The sequence below is a fragment of the Balaenoptera ricei genome, chromosome 11, assembly GCF_028023285.1.
Source record: "Balaenoptera ricei isolate mBalRic1 chromosome 11, mBalRic1.hap2, whole genome shotgun sequence".
Classification (NCBI taxonomy): domain Eukaryota; kingdom Metazoa; phylum Chordata; class Mammalia; order Artiodactyla; family Balaenopteridae; genus Balaenoptera; species Balaenoptera ricei.
The window spans coordinates 95,058,190-95,077,256 of record NC_082649.1 but is presented as its reverse complement, the minus strand read 5'-3'; the positions used below and the strand labels follow the sequence as shown (position 1 = coordinate 95,077,256).

The following is a 19,067-nucleotide window of genomic DNA, read 5'->3' as shown; positions in this document are numbered from 1 at the left end:
CCAGCTAATTGCCTGAGTTTTCATTGGTTGAAATTTTGATTGAAGAGCATTGTTTGGGGAAAATGAGAAAGGATGTTTTCTGGGTGAATGTTGAATCAGGAAGTTGAGTCATTTCATTATTATTTGCTGAACTCCACAGTATGTCAGTTCAGTGCATCATAAACCATGGGAATTTAGACAACCATGTTTGAGTTTTACCTTTTCTGGCATGGGAGGAATGTTGACTGCAGCTAGTGGACTCCTCTGCCTCTAAAACCAAGCTCTCCCAGCAGAATATACAAAAATTGAGACGCTACAAAAACTGGGCATGTGGGTGGGAAGTACTTCCTTTAAAAAGAACATGTCTGAATATTTCTTGTGTAAACAGATTGGGGGGAAAATACCATTTAAAAATCCTATCTCGAGCAAACTAGACATTCATAAGTCAGATCCAAGAATGTATATTTATACCAAAACTAGCTAGACTGGGAACTTAATATGTTTAATTTTAAACCTTAACCTCTTGAAAAGCCACAAAAGGTAGTGATAAAGAAAATTAATTCTTTGATCTCTTCTCAGTGAAGTGTTAAACAGCTCAGAGTAATTGAGGAAGTTGTCAGACTCTGAGCTTCGGGCCATTTTTCAGAATACAGGGATAAATTTGTTTGATATGCTTGATTTTTCTTCACAGAATAACACGTGGATTGCTCATGAATAATCTAGAGACAGAAATCTACTTTCTTGGGGGCAGATGAAAAAGCTGAGTTCTTCAGAAACTGTCATTTCCTCCTTGTTTTCCTTGTACTTTCTGGCAGGGCTGGTGGAAGTAGTGGTCAAAGACAACCCATCTCTCCAAAATGAGAATAAAGTTGTGAAGTTCTCAGTGGGTTTGTGGTTGGGAGACGCCATTCTCTACTGGCAAGATGTGACTTGGCGTTTGCTGTCAGAATCAGAAATAGCATTTTTTTTCCCCTCAGATTAAAGCATCTGCATGTTTGGAAGGGGGTGCACGAGGCTTCAAAATGCTGGCAAGTTGTGAATGTATCTCTCTGACCATCTGTTGTCGAGCTGAGTGCTTATTAGCTTTCAGTTTTATAATTGCTTGTGTTTCTTCTAAGGATTTACAGAAAAATCCATATTTTTCTTATTTTCCCCAGTCCCGGGCTCTATCTCAGATGTTGTCTTTGCTGTATAAATCATTCTCCTTGTAGGGTTCTTTCTGTCACAGAGGCCTCATTTGCTTCCTTATTTGACTGGGATAAAATTCAACAGTTTTGAGAACTAAATCCCAACTCCCTTGCAAACTCAGACTCTTTCATTCAAATCTTCACAGCTCTCCTTCATTTGTAGAGCCACTGCCTGTCTCTCATCTGCATTACTGCATCAGCTTCCCAGCTGGGCTCCCTGCCTTCACTCTGCTCTACTGTAGCTGTAATGATCTTTATAGAGGACACGCTTAATGCTGTCACTCTTCTGTTTAAAATAAAGTACAAACTCTTGAACATGACTTCTGAAGGCTAAAATAATTTAGCCCTTGCTGATCTCTCAATGGCCACAGCTTTTTCTTCTTCTTTCAACATTTAATTATGAAATGTTACAAAAATTCGGACAAGTACAGAAAATAGCATAACAGATACCTATGATATCGACCATTTTGATTTAACATATATTGACAGTATATTGTATTTACTATATTTCTTTTAGCTAAAGAACAAGAAGAAAAACTATTCTAGTCAACACTTAATATTTGTCAGTATTTTTAATTTAAGCTATTCTGGTCAGTGTATAGTGCTATCTCACTGTGGCTTTTTAGTCATCATATATGTATATATATATTAAAATTTATTTTGTTGAAGTATAGTTGATTTACAGTGTTGTGTTAATTTCTACTGTACAGCAAAGTGATTCAGTTGCACATAAATATACACATTCTTTTTCATATTCATTTCCATTATGGTTTATCACAGGATATTGAATATAGTTCCCTGTGCTATATAGTAGGACCTTGTTTATCCATTCGAGATATACTAGTTTGCATTTAGTCATCATATATTAAAGTCTGTATCTGACAACTCTCATATCTGGCCACTCTGTTGATCTGCTTCTGTTGTCTGTTGTTCTTGAATTTTGGTCCCATCTTGTTTTCTCACATGCCTTGCTATTTTTGATTGAGTACCAGATATTGTTTAAGAAAAACTGTGGTGATTATTTGAGATCTGGATAGTGGGATCTTTCTCTAGAGTGGACTTACCTTTGCTTCTGGAAACTTCTATTTCACATTAGCTTATTCCAATCACAAATTGAGATGATTTGAAGCTGAGCTTCAGTTCCTGTGAGGGCTAGTTGGGTATAGTTCTTCAGGGTGCCAACGAACAGTCTAGGGGTTTTCCATGACTTTTCTTCCTTGTAGGCCCCCGAGCTCCAGGTTTTTCTTCCTTGGCCTAAAAGTCTATGCAAAGTTCTGTTCAGCTTCTCAGCATTATAGCTGCTGCCACTGGAATCAATAGACCTCTGGGAAAATAGGCTCACCTCTCTGGACTTCCCTTCTCTCTGGGATTTGAGCCCTGCAATTCCTCACAGCCCTGATAGTTCTCATCTGATCTGTTTAAACTCCCAATTGTCTTTGAGGTCTTTTTTAAAAAAATTAATTTATTTATTTTGGCTGCGTTGGGTCTTCATTGCTGTGCGTGGGTTTTCTCTAGTTGCGAGGAGCGGGGGCTACTCTTCGTTGTGGTGTGTGGGCTTCAGTAGTTGTGGCACACAGGCTCAGTAGTTATGGCTCACAGGCTCTAGAGCGCAGGCTCAGTAGTTGTGGCACACGGGCTTAGTTGCTCCGTGGCATGTGGGATCTTCCCGTACCAGGGTTTGAACCTGTGTCGCCTGCGTTGGCAGGCGGATTCTTAACCGCTGCGCCACCAGGGAAGTCCCTTCTTTGAGGTCTTAATTTATTCGCCTTTCTTCCCTGATGGCCTGTGTATCTCCAGTGCCAAGCAAAGAACCTGGTACATAATAACTGGTCGTATGATAAACCCAATTCCAGATACCTAGGATCAAGAGAGTTTGGTTACTGTTCATACTCCAGGTGTTTCAAAAGCAAAGGCTAGTTAAAAACAGATATTTTCAGGGAAAGCTTTGGACCAGAATACCCATGTGATTAGTAAACATTTCAGCCCAGGAACTGACCTCTTCAGTGTCATGTGTATATTTTAGTTCCAAGACTAAATCATAATGGCAGATCATTTTAAATCTTCTTTGGAGAGCTTAGGAAAAGTCAGTGCTCTGTACGCAGAGGCTATTCGGGGATTATCTTTTTCTTATTCAGTGACTTCCAGGGAGCACAAGTTAATCATTAGTGTTTATTTTATTGGGTAGTCATTTATGGCAAAAGCAGGTGGTGGGAACACCTTGTGTGCTTTGTACACACAATCCTAGGAGAGGCTGAGCTATTTGGCCATATGGAGTGAGGGTCGGTTTGGTCTTACCTGGTAGAAGTTTCTTGGGAATGTGCATGCATGCATGTGTGTGTTTTCTGGAACTGCTTAGGGTGGCATCACCTCTTCCCACACAGACACAATCCAGAGTGTGGCTGTTGATACTATTGGTTTTTTTCACCCAATAATTATAGTAATAAAAGATGATTTGTGGTTTTTTTCCTTTTCAGTTACCTAACCCGGAGACCCTTATTAATCTGTGGCAGTGTGTGGTGCTTAAAAGACTATGTAGAGCTTATATAGCATCCTGATTTCTCACATCTGCATCCTCACTCGCACTACCCTGGTATCATGCTGACTTGTTCACTGATGATGTGAAAGGATGGAGTGATCTATAATATCTTTCCCACTCTTAGAGGTACACAGTTTCATTCGGGCAGCTTTTTTTTTCTAAGGGAAAGAATTCTAGTCTTAGAATTAGTCAAAGTAACTTGGATTATAGCTCTGCCACTTAATAGTAAAGGAATCTTTCTAAACTTAGAATATATCTTAAGTTTCCTTATCTACAAATTGGGAATAACTATACCTATCTCATGAAATTGTTGGGAAGTTAGATTTGATAATGTTGTATGTAAAAATACTTTATACCCCAAAAGTACTATTGTGGTGGTGGTTTACTCTTTTTGTTTAAATTATTTTTGGGTACCTAATTGGGATATTGTATGCTTCTGTTCAGCAGAATTAATGAGGAATGTTGGCCTTTGGAAGCAGAGGGGGAGAAAATGATGTTTATAAATAATGAATGCCTAATATTCCTCCTATCCTTACCTTTTGTTAGCATATCACATAGTCATCCTTACAATGAAAATCTCACTTCATGGCCCATTAAAGTCCAATGGGAATCAAGTTTTCTAAAAAGTATGCCTCCTCTGAATGAATTCCTGCTGCTTGCCAAATTCTATTAGCCAGAGATTCTGTTTGTTTTGTTTTTGTCAACGTTTGATTGTTCAGTTAGATTGTATAGCTCTAGACATCTTGGGAAGTGTGCTCTGTTTTGCAAGTCTGCGTTGTTGTGGTGTGGAATTGATCAGGAGGCTGTAAGCCCTCCTTGTGTGCCAGCCGTGGTTTGCAGTTTGCACTCTGCTCGTTTTGAAGGACACACAGCTGAGCCCTTTCCCATCTCACGGGGCACATGCCAACCCTCTGACCTGAGGTGCTGGCGGATGCCTAATGGCCAGTCCTGCTTTTGCCATTGGGTGACTGGACTTGGGGCTTGGACTTGCGTTTGCCCATCCTCTAAACCAGCGGTCCCCATCCTTTTTGGCACCAGGGACCGGTTTTGTGGAAGACAGTTTTTCCACGGATGGGGTGGGGGGCGGGGGGTGGGGGATGGTTCAGGCGGTGACGCAAGCAATGGGGAGCCGCAGATGAAGCTTCGCGCTCTTGCCTGCTGCTCACCTCCTGCTGTACGGCCCGGTTCCTAACAGGCCGCGGACCGGTATCGGTCTGCGCCCCGGGGTTTGGGGACCCCTGCTCTAAACTCCACATTTGGTTGTTCCTCTTCCCAATAACCCCTCCTCTGGCCTCCCACCACTACATGGATCAATGAATTTTGTGCATCAAAAATGTTAGATCCCTGGGGCTTCCCTGGTGGTGCAGTGGTTAAGAGTCCGCCTGCCAATGCAGGGGACACGGGTTCAAGCCCTGGTCCAGGAAGATCCCACATGCCGCGGAGCTACTAAGCCCATGCACCACAACTACTGCACCTGCGCTCTAGAGCCCGCGAGCCACAACTACTGAGCCCGAGTGCCACAACTACTGAAGCCTGCACGCCCTAGAGCCCGTGCTCTGCAACAAGAGAAGCCACCCCATGAGAAGCCCGCGCACCACAACGAAGAGTAGCCCCCGCTCTCCACAACGAAGAGTAGCCCCCGCTCTCCACAGCTAGAGAAAAGCCCGTGCACAGCAACAAAGATCCAATGCAGCCAAAAAATAAATAAATAAACTTAAAAAAAAAATGTTAGACCCCTGCTTAGCCTGTCTCCTAGTCCTCCTCTGCCTATGGCATGAGCCTGTCCTTGTCTCAGCCGGGCAAGAAACTGTAAATATCACATCATCCTTAGTTGAGATTGCCCCACCCATCGGCTGCCCCATCGGCAGCCTCATCAGTGGAGCAGGCATACCCAGGATGTGCTAGGAGAAGGAGTTCATTGAGGATTTTTATCTGCCGTAAGGCCTTCATTTGTGTATTTTCAATGAGGACAGTTTAGAATAAATCCGTTTGATGTAGAAGTGACCTGGTATTCAAAATGAAAAAGGCATGAAAGTGTTAAGGAAGTTGATTTAAACTTGATAATAAATTACTGTGGTTGTGAATTATATTTAATAAATCCCAAAGGGAAAGCAGGGCAATCAAAAATCATCAGTCTCTAGAGGCCACGCTTATGAAAAGAATTTTATCTTCTTCTCCCTAGTGGAAGATGAAAATCATTCTGGAGGAAAAGCTAATGTTTATCCATTGCCACTGTTCTTCGTGGTTCTGGAGCAAGGTTGATCATTCAACAGCAGTAACAAAAAAAACTGTTGAAAAATAGAAAGAATAAGCTTGAATGTATATGGCTCAGATATTTAGATCCTGTAAACACATTTTCAAACACATGCTTCTTGCTTGAAAAGAGTGAATGCTAATTCCAGTTGCTATTTGGAAGGTGGTAAAAATGCTATTCACAATAGTATTACCTTCACAGTCTCATGTTACAACTCTGGACTCTTCCTGATCAAATAGAGTGGGACACCCAAATGTATTGTGGCCTCCTCTCTTAGTTTGGAGGATCAGTGGATCTTGGAGGGAAGTGAAAACTTCCAGCTTCTACCCCTGCAGGAACCCTTTCTTTGGTACCCATGACAGCTATGGTCCTGCAGCCTCGAGCTTCAAACTTCCTGGGGCCAAGAACGCCCTAAGGTCTGGGGCATCTAGTTGTGTTATCAGATGTGCTCGTTGTTTGATGTTCTCCCATGGACAACCAAATATTCCGTCCCCGGAGTTTCAACTCACTGGTGCTCTTTCTGCAGTTGGTGGAATACAGAACACAGCTTCTGTCTCGTGCATGAAAGCTTTTCAGATACCTGAAGAGAGTCATAGCCTGTGACCCCTCGTCTTTCTCTTTCTAGATAAACATCCCCATTCCTTCAGCTGCACCTTGAATAACTTGGTTTCCAATCCAGGGCAACCGAGGTTACGTTCCTCTGAATAATATGAGTGGTTAAAAAAGTCCCATTTTCTAAATGGGCTTCTGGACATGTACACAGCATTCTAGATGTTCCCTGATAGATGCAAATAATAGTGGGGCTGTCCTTTTTCCTCCTTGTCTGTCATCAGGTCTCAGATTGTGGTAGGAGTTAAAGGTTGAGCCAGTGGAATTCGGTAGAGCCAGGTTTGGATTTTATTACCGTCACTGTGGTTTACCAGGTGTGTGACCCTGGGCAAGTCACTTAGCTACTCTGGGACTCAGGTTTGCTTCTTTCGTAAATGGGGATGTAGATTCCTACTTCATAGAGTTGTTGTGAGGAAGTGAGAGAGCGTTTGTAGCCACTTAGCACAATGTTCGGCAAATAGCAAGCATACGGTACATGGCAGCTTCTGTTTTCAACATGACCGGTTCTCTCCTCCTGCTGCTGTGAATCCTCTCACTACTATGTGTAGTAGTAGCAGCAGCAACAGGAGCAGCTTGTAGTAGCCAAATAAAACTTGCCTTTCTTCCCCTTATATTGATTTTAGGCTAGGTCTCCCTAAATATTGTTGTTATGCAGCTATGTTTTATGCATTTATTTTTTTAAGTAGTTTTAAACTTTTTTGAATCTTCTCTTTATGTTATGTAGCTGTGTTTTTTTTAAATTTATTTATTTTATTTATTCATTTTTTTCTTTGGCTGCTTTGGGTCTTCATTGCTGCATACGGGCTTTCTGTAGTTGTGGAGAGCAGGGGCTACTCTTCATTGCAGTGCACGGGCTTCTCACTGCGGTGGCTTCTCTTGTTGCAGAGCACGGGCTCTAGGCGCGCAGGCTTCAGTAGTTGTGGCATGCAGGCTCAGTAGTTGTGGCTCGCGGGCTCTAGAGTGCAGGCTCAGTAGTTGTGGCTCACGGGCTTAGTTGCTCCACGGCCTGTGGGATCTTCCTGGACCAGGGCTCGAACCCGTGTCCCCTGCATTGGCAGGCAGATTCTTAACCACTGCGCCACCAGGGCAGCCCCATGTAGCTGTGTTTTGAAATGTAATGAGGAGCCTATCTCTTCTCTCCATCAAATTCCATTTTTTTTTTAATGGGTTTCAACCTTCAGAGACTGCTTACAGACCTCATTGTGACTATCAGCTCTGTCATTTATGGTAGTGGTTTTCCCTTCCAGCTTCTTATAATCAACCAATTTGGCTGTGGTTTTGTCAGTGATACCACGTGAATGGGACGAGGCTCAAGGCAGAGGTCAGGCCGCATTTCCTGAGGACTTATACTGTGTTATGGGGCTGTATCGGCTCTCGGGGATGCAGAGGTGCCTGAGATGGGCCGGCTGTTAGGGAGCGTATAGTCTAGGGAGAGGGTGGGTAGTGACCAGGTAGATCACGATGTGCTGTGGTAAGGTTTGCTGCTGATGTGGTTGAGGTGTGGCCTCCCTGAGCTCTTTTCTCTGCTGGTTGGAGCCGTGAAGGCTTCTCTGAGGAGATGCCCTTAGAAAGGACGGCAGCAGTTGTGTGCCACGTCCTTGGCATCCAAACACAGGAAGGACATGGCATGGCCTTGTGAGGAATTCATGGTAAGCAGAGAAAGGGATTTCATTCCTTTATTTCCCTGCTGCTTTCAGTTTCTTGAAGTGAAGCCCCCGAGGCCACAGCTGCCCTCTGCTTGCCCTTCAGTCCTGAAGCGCCTTGCCTTTTCCATACTCACGGTGAAAGTAAAAGTAAAAGCAGTGAGAGGGGTGTGTGTGTGTGTGTGTTTCTTTCTTTTAGTTTTGCCGCAGTGTATTTTTCTTCTTATGGGCACAGTCGAGCTGTTTCAAGAATTTCTGTTAGCTAACCAACTAGGGGCTTTGGAGAGTGACTTGTGAATTGCTTTCCTAGTTTGGCATGCTCAGTAAAAGGGCTTTTATGAGCTATCTTTTTCACAGTGTAGAGCACTCCTGGGAGGGGGAGCCATATGCTCTAAGATTGGGATGGCAGAAGGTCGGCATAATGGGTTGGGGTTATAACAAAAACGTTACAGGCAAAGAGCAAAGAGTTTGCTAATGTGGTTATTTGCTGTCCTCAGTCAAGTTCTTCCTGCTGCACTGAATAACAGAACTGTGGCCTTGTGATGAAAGCAGAGGTCAGCAGCCTGGGTTTCCATCTGAGATTTAGCTTTAAAATGTCAAGGGACCTTAGGTGAGTCATCTTGCCCTTGTCTGGCTTACTGCTTCATCTGTAAATTTTGCTGGGGATGTAGCAAGCCATTCCTAGGGTACAGTAAATCTGGACAGCAGCCCTGGAGTGTCGTGCTGGCTTGGAAAACAGGCAGTGATGGATGAAGAAGCTGGTAGGAACATGGTTAAGAGGACAGGTTTTAAAATGATTCACACCTCGTTCTACATCCTAGTTTTGCCACTGATGGCATGGTGGCCTTGGGAGAAGGGGGTGACATCTTTTGATTTTGTTTCCTTGTCTATAACGTGGGAGTAATGATACAATTTAAGGACATTGGGTTGTTCTGAGAATTCACAAGAGATTCAAGCACATGACACTGTACCTGCACGGTAAGCACGCAGTAAATGAGAGCTAATTACTTTCCAAGCACCCCGCAGTTGGAACATTTCCATTTTGAAAATCCTTTCCCCTTCAGCACATCCTCTTGTTTATTAGACCAGATTATGTTCTTTTCTTCCATTTATTTAATAAGCATTTATTGAGCACTTGCTTGGTCCTAGGGGCAGACATAAATGTCACACCATCCTTGCCTGCAGAGAGTTTGAGTTTCACAGTCCCTAATTACAGTTCCTTTCTTCCATGATACTAGGAAGCCTTTGCCCCACTGACGCTTAGGAAATCAGAACTGAAGCCCAGGTTTTTGGCTTCCTTTCAGAGGTTGTTTATTCCTTCTCTGCACCTCTGTTTACCTGGAAGGGGCCTTGGGGAAAGGAGGGTGGGGGCTTGCAGAGTCTCTGTCACTTGGGTCCCTTATTTATTTGGGTCCACAGCTGACAGGCCAAGTCTGAGCAGCATTTCTGGACAGAGGCGAGTACTCGCCAAATTCTAGGTGGAAGAGGCCTCCATTATGGGTCAGTTGCCCAAGGTTTTTCTCTCCTTTCCTGGTGTGGTTTGCAGTATGAATCGACAGCCGGAAGTGCAGGCGCTGTATCCAGAGCCAGAGCCTCTGCATCAGGCTTGGCGTCCTGGCTTCCGCCTCCGTGGGCCTCCCTTCCCATCTCCTTCCTACCCTAGGCCTTCCTGGACAGATCGTTTTTCTTGGTGTTGCAGTGACTCCCTCAACACTCCCCCAGTATCTCAGCCCCTAATTTATGCTTAACATTTTCGGCTAAGGCCTCTGTCTCATCATGCTTGACAGTCAACAAAGGTTAGTGTATGTGTATATTCTGGCACACAGAATAATTCTCTTCTTTACCATTTTTCACATACGACAGTCTGTAGTCGTAAACACCTTGACCACAGCACTCCTAAACCAGAGGTGGAATCATTGCACACTGTTTGGGAAGAAAAAGTGTGGTCTCTGTCAACCTGGAGGCAGTCCCCCAAGCCCTTCTGCACTCTAGCTTTCTAGATTATTACAATAGAATGTTTGGGTTGCAGAAGAAGCGGTGTGCCTCAGACCCTTGTCCACAGCCTGAATTTACCCCAGAGCTGCCCAGTGCTTTTGTGAGGAGCCAAGTCAACGTTCTTTATACTTTACATTTACATTTGGTTTTTTTCTCCTTGAAGAACTCAGAGTCCTCTCTGTCTCCCTCCCTCCCTCTTTCTCAGAGACTCTTCTGTATTTCTCATACCCGCAAAATATTCCTGATTGTGCAAAAGGAGACATGTGGTTTTAGTCTCATTTCTTATGATAATTCAGGGAGAGGAGAGAGGTTCTCACTTTGCCCCAGATTTTGAATTTTATTTGCGGAGTCAGGATTAAATCCCAGGTCTTCTGATCTTGAGACTCATACAGTATTTACCAGACTCCAGATGTTACTTGAAATACAAAACTTGAAAGGCTACTTACTTTCTTATAGTATCTTACCACAAACTGCATACACTAAGTCAGGAATTTCAGAAAGTGTTATAAATATGAAAGTTAATTTAAGAGATGTGAATTGCTGTGTCATGCAGTGGCTTCTTCCAGAGCAAGGGAGAGGCAGTGAATTATGCCTATGGTTTTTTATATCTTGAGATTTTAAATCAGTTTCTTGTCCTTTTTACCTTCCTAATCTCTTATTTCCACTAAATTGTTCTTTAAAAGTATTGATTCGGCAAGTCAGTTTTTGCACTGAACATTTAACCTGTTAATGAATTGTGAAGTAATGTTGCGTCATCTTCCACTTCTATAGCTTCACCTTTCATGCCTTTTCCTATGCCATAGTGTGACTCATTTGTTCTTTCCCTAAGGATCTGGAAATAAAAACATGTTATTGAGAAGAGAAAAATAGAACAGTTCAACCATCTTTTATATCAGGTTATTCTGGGGATATTTTTCATGTGGATATGTGGACATATTGATAGTATAGGTACTTACATATCCACATGTGTGATTTCTATATAAATATATACTTTTATTCTTTCAGCAAAATTTATTGGCAATCTGTTGAATACCAGACTTATGTGCTGGGTTCTGGGAATCCCACAGACCTGATCTGCTTGCCCTCGTGTAGCCTGCAGATGTTAAGGAGTCAAACAAACACACCTCGTTATATATATGTGCTTATGTATTTAACTATATGTGAAGAGGAAGTATAGCATGATGGTTAAACTCAGCAGTTTTGGAGTCGGACCTGGTTTCCTATCTTAGCCACTTACCAGCTGATTAACCTGGGGCAAGTCACTTAAATTCTCACTCAGCTTCCTCATCTGTAAGTGAGGAAATAGTAGTTACTCCTTGTAGAGTTACTGAGAGATTTCAATGAGATACCACAAAGAAAATGTTTAGTGCAGTGACTGGTATGTGGTAAGCACTTGATAAATCTTAATTGTGTCTATTGTTTTTATGTGTAATGAAAATTCAGATACAATAAGCTAGCAAGTTATGAAATGATACCTCACTCTGAAATCTAATTCATGAAAGACATTTATTCTGGACCTTTTTAGGGATGTGGAAAGGAGATAAGACATCTGGTAGCATGCAACTGTAAATAACACTTCTTTCCGTGGACAGTCTCTGCTTTATACTCACTAAAAAAAGTGAACACTGCTTCTAACGAAGTGACAGAACTTACAGAATCGGGCACTTAGCACTAGTCTACTTTTACAATGTACAAAATAAAATCATGGAAGTGTTCAAGTATTCTTTGCAAAAAAATATTTAAAAATACTATTTGGTATAAACTAATTGCTTATACTCTCTCATAACTTGCTAATGAGTTGTCACTGAAGAACACAGTAGATTGTGAGTGTAAGAGAATGTGATAAACGAAATCCTCAGGAAGACTAAACTGTGTTTTTCTTATTTCTCGCAATGCTTTAGAGCCATATCTGGCTTTGCAAGCAGGACTGAACGGTTTCACACCATTATTCTAAGAGATGGAAGTGACTGAACCTGGAGTAGACCTTTCAGCAGATGTAGCTGGTACCCTGTGATCTTGGTGGCTTGGTTTTCATTGACCCAGAAGTCACCTTTCTTTAGGATGATGCTACTATATACCTTGCCTTGCTTAGAATGAAACAAACTGATTTCTCTATACTTTAGAACCAACCCCTCCAGGATTGGATAGACCATGAATGTTCTTTTGTGTAGTACATTAGCATATTAAGCTTTCAGAAATTAAAAGAACCATCTGCATTATTAGACAACAAATTCCATTTAACAGTGTACACCTATTAGCAGATGATAAGAAAGTTAGCTCTTCATTGCAGAAATCCAATGTGCTACTTATTTTCTCTTAATAGTTGCTTCTTCTGTGTTTAGGTTGACTAGTTTTTAGCATTTAGATATTTCATGGCCTTGTGTTGAAGACTACCACTTATTTGCACAATTATTATGGTCTATATCTCTGAAACAAATCATATGTATCTACCGTTGTATAAGTCAGAGTATTAACCATTTTCCTGGACTTTGCTGCTCTTTCTTCTCTCTTTCCTTCTTACCTAGAAGTTTCTACCCAGAAGCTGTAGAAGTTGAGGCCCTTGGCCACCTCATACCCACTAGGATGGCTACTATTTAAAAAAAATAGAAAATAACAAGTGTGGGTAAGGATGTGAAGGAATTGGAACCCTTGTGCACTGTTGGTAGGAAAGTAAAATGGGGCAGCTTCTTGGAAAAACAGCATAGTGGTTCTTCAGAATGTTAAAAATAGAACTCTGATCCAGCAGGGCCACTTCTGGGTATATGCCCAAAAGAATTGAAAGCAGGATCTTATTTTTTTTAATTTATTTTATTTTATATTTTTTTAAATTGGAGCATAGTTGATTTACAATATTGTGTTAGTTTCATGTGTACAGTAAAGTGATTCAGTTATACATATATATTCTTTTTCAGATTCTTACCCCTTACAGGTTATTATGAAATATTGAGTATAGTTCCCTATGCTATACAGTAGGTCCTTGTTGATTTCCTATTTTATATATAGTAATGTGTATATGTTGATCCCAAACTCCTTATTTATCCCTCCTCCTCTTTTCCACTTTGGTAACCATGAATTTGTTTTCTATGTCTGTGGGTCTATTTCTGTTTTGTATATAAGTTCATTTGTATCCTTTTTTTTTTTTTAGTTTCCACACTTAAGTGATATCATATGATGTTTGTCATTCTCTGTCTGACTTACTTCACTTAGTAGGATAATCTCTAGGTCCATCCACATTGCTGCAAATGGCATTATTTATTCTTTTTTATGGCTGAGTAATATTCCATTGTATATATGTATCACATCTTCTTTATCCATTCCTCTGTCAGTGGACATTTAGGTTGCTTCCATGTCTTGTCTATTGTAAATAGTGCTGCAGTGAACATTGGGGTGCATGAATCTTTTCGAATTATGGTTTTCTCTGGATATATGCCCAGGAGTGGGATTGCAGGATCATATGGTAGCTCTGTTTTTAGTTTTTTAAGGAACCTCCGTACTGTTCTCCATAGTGGCTGTACCAATTTACATTTCCACCAACAGTGTAGGAGGGTTCCTTTTTCTCCACACCCTCTCCAGCATTTATTATTTATAGGCTTTTTGATGATGGCCATTCTGACCAATGTGAGGTGATACCTCATTGTAGTTTTGATTTGCATTTCTCTAATAATTAGCGATGTTGAACATCTTTTCATGTGCCTTTTGACCGTCTGTATGTCTTCTCTGGAGAAATGTCTGTCTAGATCTTCTTCCCACTTTTTGACTGGGTTGTTTGTTTTTTGATATTGAGCTGTATGAGCTTTTTGTATATCTTGGAGGTTAATCTCTTGTCAGTCACATCATTTGCAGATATTTTTCTCCCATTCTATAGGGTGTCTTTTCATTTTGTTTATGGTTTTCTTTGCTGTGCAAAAGCTTTTGAGTTGAATTAGGTCCCGTTTGTTTATTTTTGTTTTTATCTCCATTACTATAGGAGATGAATCCAAAAAGATCTTGCTGCGATTTATGTCAGAGTGTTCTTCCTATGTTTTCCTCTAAGAGTTTTATAGTGTCCAATCTTACATTTAGGTCTTTAATCCATTTTGAGTTTATTTTTGTGTATGGTGTTAAGAGAGTGTTCTAATTTCTTTCTTGTACGTGTAGCTGTTCAGTTTTCCCAGCATCACTTATTGAGAGCCTGTCTTTTCTCCATTGTATATTCTTGCCTCCTTTGTCACAGATTAATTGCCTATGTAAGTTTGGGTTTATTTCTGGGCTCACTATCCTGTTCCATTGATCTGTGTGTCTGTTTTTGTGCCAGTACGATACTGTTTTGACTACTGTAGCTTTGTAGTGTAGTCTGAAATCAGGGAGCATGATTTCTCCAGCTCCATTCTTTCTCAAGATTGTTCTGGCTGTTTAGGGTTTTTGTGTTTCCATATAAATTAAAAACAAAAATTTTATTCTAGTTCTGGGAAAAGTGCCACAACACTTCTGACACTAAATGTATAGGTTTTTTTCCACACCAACAGCCAAGTCCAATTCTCTGGACACCAACTGAGTGTCCTTCGATTCAATTTAGTCTGACACTAACCACCTGGAGTCAGCACAGACTCCAAGGTTTAAGGGCTCAGTCCCACAAGTCTGCTGCCACTTCAGATGCCAGTCCAAATATTGGGCACTCTGGGTACCCACACTTCTGCCTGAGCTGGCTCCTAAGTTGGAAGTTCCCACAGCTCCCCTCTTTCAGGTTTGATAATTTTCTAGAACAGCTCACAGATCACTTAACTTACTATCACGGGTTTATTATAAAGGATACAAATGAACGGCCAGATGAAGAGGTACATAGGGTGGGGTCCAGAAGAGTCCCATGCACAGGAGCTTCTATGCCTGTGAAGTTGGGGTGCAGCACCCTGCTGGCATGTGGATGTGTTCACCATCTCTGAAGCTCTCCAACCTCATTGTTTGGGTTTTTTATGGAAGTTTCATTACATGGGTATAATTGATTAAATCATTGGCCATTGGCGATTAGCCCCAATTACCAGCCCTTCCCCCTCCCCAGTGATCAGGGAGTGGAGCTAAAAGTTCCAACTTGATAATAATGCCTGGGTCTTTCTGACTGACCAGCTCCCATCCTGAAGCTCTCTAGGGCTCTCCAGCTACCAGTCATCTTATTAGCACACAGAAGCCACTCATCACTCTGGAGAAGCAGTACAAAGACCAAATATATATTTCCCATTGTATCACAGGGGGCTCTCCCGTCTTACTCTTCTTTCTAACTTTCTCGCCTATTTTTTTTGGTGAATCTCTACTTTGACCAGGAGTCATTACACAGAAGCTTAAGTGCAGGGTGATCAACTACTAGTTCAAATAGTGTTGACATCTACAATCCCAGCCACTATTTAAGGCTCAAATGATAAAGCAGTGAACAGAGCAAAGTCCATGCTATCAAGGTGTCTGCTTTCTGGTAGGAGAAGGAAAGCAATTTGTAATTTGTCACCAAGTGGTAAGCGCTGGTGTACTTAATTTTTTCTGGCACCGTTCTGACACCAAATGTGTGTGTTTTTTCTGACACCAAATACGTGTCATTTTTCCACACCAATTCTCCAGCACCAGCTGGGTGTCCAGAAATTCAGTCCAATTCTGATACTAACTTTTAGAGTTATCCCAGACACCGCAGATGAAGGGCTCAGTCCTTCAAGACTGTGTCCACTTCAGATGCCAGCTGCAAATGGGGTACCCAGGCTAGCCACACTTCTGCCTGGCAGACTGTGAATTTGGGGGTTCACATGACCCCTTCCTCAGGTTTGATAATTTACCAGAACAACTCACAGAATTCAGGAAAGCACTTTACTTATGATTGCTGGTTAATTATAAAGTATACAACTCAGGAATAGCCAAAAGAAAGACACATCTTTTCCAAGGGTTTCAGCTCTGTGCCAGGAACTGGGGACAAAGACCAGATATGTGTGTTTTGATACCACAGCGAGGAAGAAGGGGGATATATATAGGGTAGCAAGAGAGAGAGTGATGGTAGGTGGAGGAGGGTATGATCTTTCAGCCTGTCTGGAAGCTTGTCATTTGACAGAGACACTAAATGGAGTGTGAAGTCTGAGGGAAGAGGCAGAAAGAACTGTAAGTGCAAAGGACAGTGATGTCACGAGGGACCCAAGAAAAGGGATAATGGGAAACAGACCACCATCATGTTGCCTTAAGAAGCATGTCCACACACAGTCTTGTGTGTACATAAAGACACTTTCTACTGACCTGACATTGTGGCTCATTGAGGTCTCATGGCACCTGTAGTTCATTTTGTAATGAAAGGAACATGTTGGATTTCCTCCTTACCCCTTTAGTTCTGGGGTGTGATTTTTCCTTGGAGGTTTTTGAAAACCATTCCAGTAATACACAAGGGAAGATGAGACTTGACAAAGTAGGTCTATGAAATGGAACAGTTGCTTCCATGGTATGAGGTTGAGACCCCCAAACCCAGGGGGGTTTGAGCCAGTGAAACCACTGAAGGCATCTGCAGTATCAATCTAAGTATGGATGTCTGTTTAAATGGTAAGTGTTGCTACTTTAAATGTGTATTTATTCCTAAGTGAAAGAAGCAGATGTCATATGCCAAGAGAAGTACTTTAGGAGAGGCACATCTAACAAGGGGAGTTATTTCAGCTCTATCCCGAAGCTAATGAATGTCTTTTATTTTTTAACAATGTGAACTCTCGACTCACAGTTTCCCATGGGTTTTAGCCATTTTCTTGGAGTGAGCTTGTGAAATGCGGACAGCCTTGTGCTCTTCAAACTGGAACAGTGGAATAATTTATTTAAAAAATATGATACCACTTCGGCTCATAAGGGGCACATGGCTGAGTGGCTGAGTATGAGCCTGGAACCATATGGCCTGGGCTTGACTCCTGGCTGCTCCGCTTACTAGCTGCGTGACGTCGGACAGGCAGTTTAACCTTTCTGTTCTTTATTTCTCCATTTGTAAGATGGGGCTAGTGATGGGGTGTCCGAACATTCCTAGCCTGTGCTCACGCCTGGCACAGTTGTTAACAGCGGCCCTGTTCACTCCCCAAAGTATCCTTATTGGGACAATAAATTATATAACTGCCCTACCAATAATAGAACCTACATCAAAATATCGTTTTAAAGATGAAAAACATTAAAACAGTACCTGACTCTAATATGTGCTCAGTAACTATTAGCTGCTATTATTAGCTGCTACAACTGGCATCAGTGTTTTTAAATATCCAGTTTTATGTATTATCCCCCACAGCAAGAATTGTTACTGTAGTCCTTGGGCTATGAAAGTGACATATTTTTTTGGAAAATGGAGGACCATGGACACTGAGAGTGAGTTAACACAGCTTTGCGAATTCTCTTCCTTTTTACCCTAGATTGGGTGAAACAAGTAGCATGGAGGAAATGACTGTTTTCATTCATTTCTCTAACAGGGTAATCACCATACAGCACATGCTGATTTTACAGAGAAAATACTGCAGGGGTTGTTAACTTGGATTGTGTGTTTAATGTGCTTTTCTTTCCAATCTGACCTCTAGTTTCCTTTCTTTGACCTTTCTCTGGGTGTCACCCTCCTTTTTCTCTCCTCATGCAAGGTCTAAAGCTAATTGCAGTCCCTTCTGTTGGACCTTGTGCTGGGGGATGAATAAAATTACACATAATTGAAAAAGCTTTATTTGAAATACAGGTTTCAGCTACCCACTCTTAAAATCCCTTGTTATGTTCGACATCAGGTAAACAAAGTGAGTTGGTCCGAGGTGCAGCTAGCCCGGAAGAGATTTGAGCTAGACAGGCACAGAGGTGGGAGGGACCTTGACTCCTGGCCTTGTCACTTGCTAGCTGTGTGACCTGGGGCTCTCCATTTTTTCTGTCTCTCTGAGTTTCACTATTCCTCATCCCTAAAATGGGGATCATGATGCTTCCTGCTTCCCAAGGTTATTGTGAGGATCAAATGAGAGAAGAGGTGTTAGCATGCTCTAAGCAAATGTGGGCAGAGTTCCTTTTTTTAAAAATGGTTGAGGTGATTGAAAAGAGATCCGTTTTAGGAGACACATGAGCAGAGGCTTGAAGGAAAAGATTGAAAAGGCTGCTCCTGTTTGTGTGTTTCTGAGCTGCCTATTGCTATAGTACCTGGTGAGTTAACAAGGGTGCTGTTTTAGCATGCATGAAGTGCTTCAAATGGGCAGCAAGATCATTTTTGTTTAATCCTAAAGTTCAGGCTGCCAGAACCATGCCTGTGGGAGCCTGGGTGATAAGATAGCTTGAAGGCTTGACCAGAAGTCAAGTGTGCAGAGAGCACAGCTTTTAGCCAATCAGGGTGAGGATGACTTAGCTCAAAAGGGAAGATACACGCTTCTCAGGGTCAGAGAGTGGAGAATGAAATCTGTCCTTTTAAACTCCAAACCCCCTATACATAAACTTCTAAGGAAACCTTTGACTCCTAGCATTTTGGGGCTCTGGAAGTTTTTTCTTCTTTGAGCTTAATCTGGTTTATGATTTTCTCTCATTTAACTAAAAACTTGTTTTTATTATAGAAAATTTCAAACATGCAGAAGTTGAGAGAATAGTATATTAAACCCCCATGTCCTTAGTACCCAGCCTTAATAATTATCAACTCATGGCTAATCTAGTTTCATTTATATTTCCGTCCACTCATCCCTGCTCCCCTTCTCTCCTGGATTATTTGAAGCCAATCCCACTCCTCATATTTTATTTAAAATACCATCATTTAAAAAATTTGTTTACTTTCATTAAAAATAGCTTTATTGTGATATAATTGGCATAAATTGTACATTTCTAAAGTGTACAGTTTGATCAGTTTGTATATGTATATATACATAATTATATATATAAATATATATACT

The 19,067-nt window shown here is 41.6% G+C and overlaps 1 protein-coding gene across 9 annotated transcripts in view; it reads left to right on the top strand.

Annotated features, from left to right (window-relative positions):
• Nucleotides 1-19,067, top strand: part of SUMF1 (sulfatase modifying factor 1) — a 140,781-nt gene that overhangs the window by 73,153 nt on the left and 48,561 nt on the right. The gene's annotated exons all lie outside the window — the stretch shown is intronic.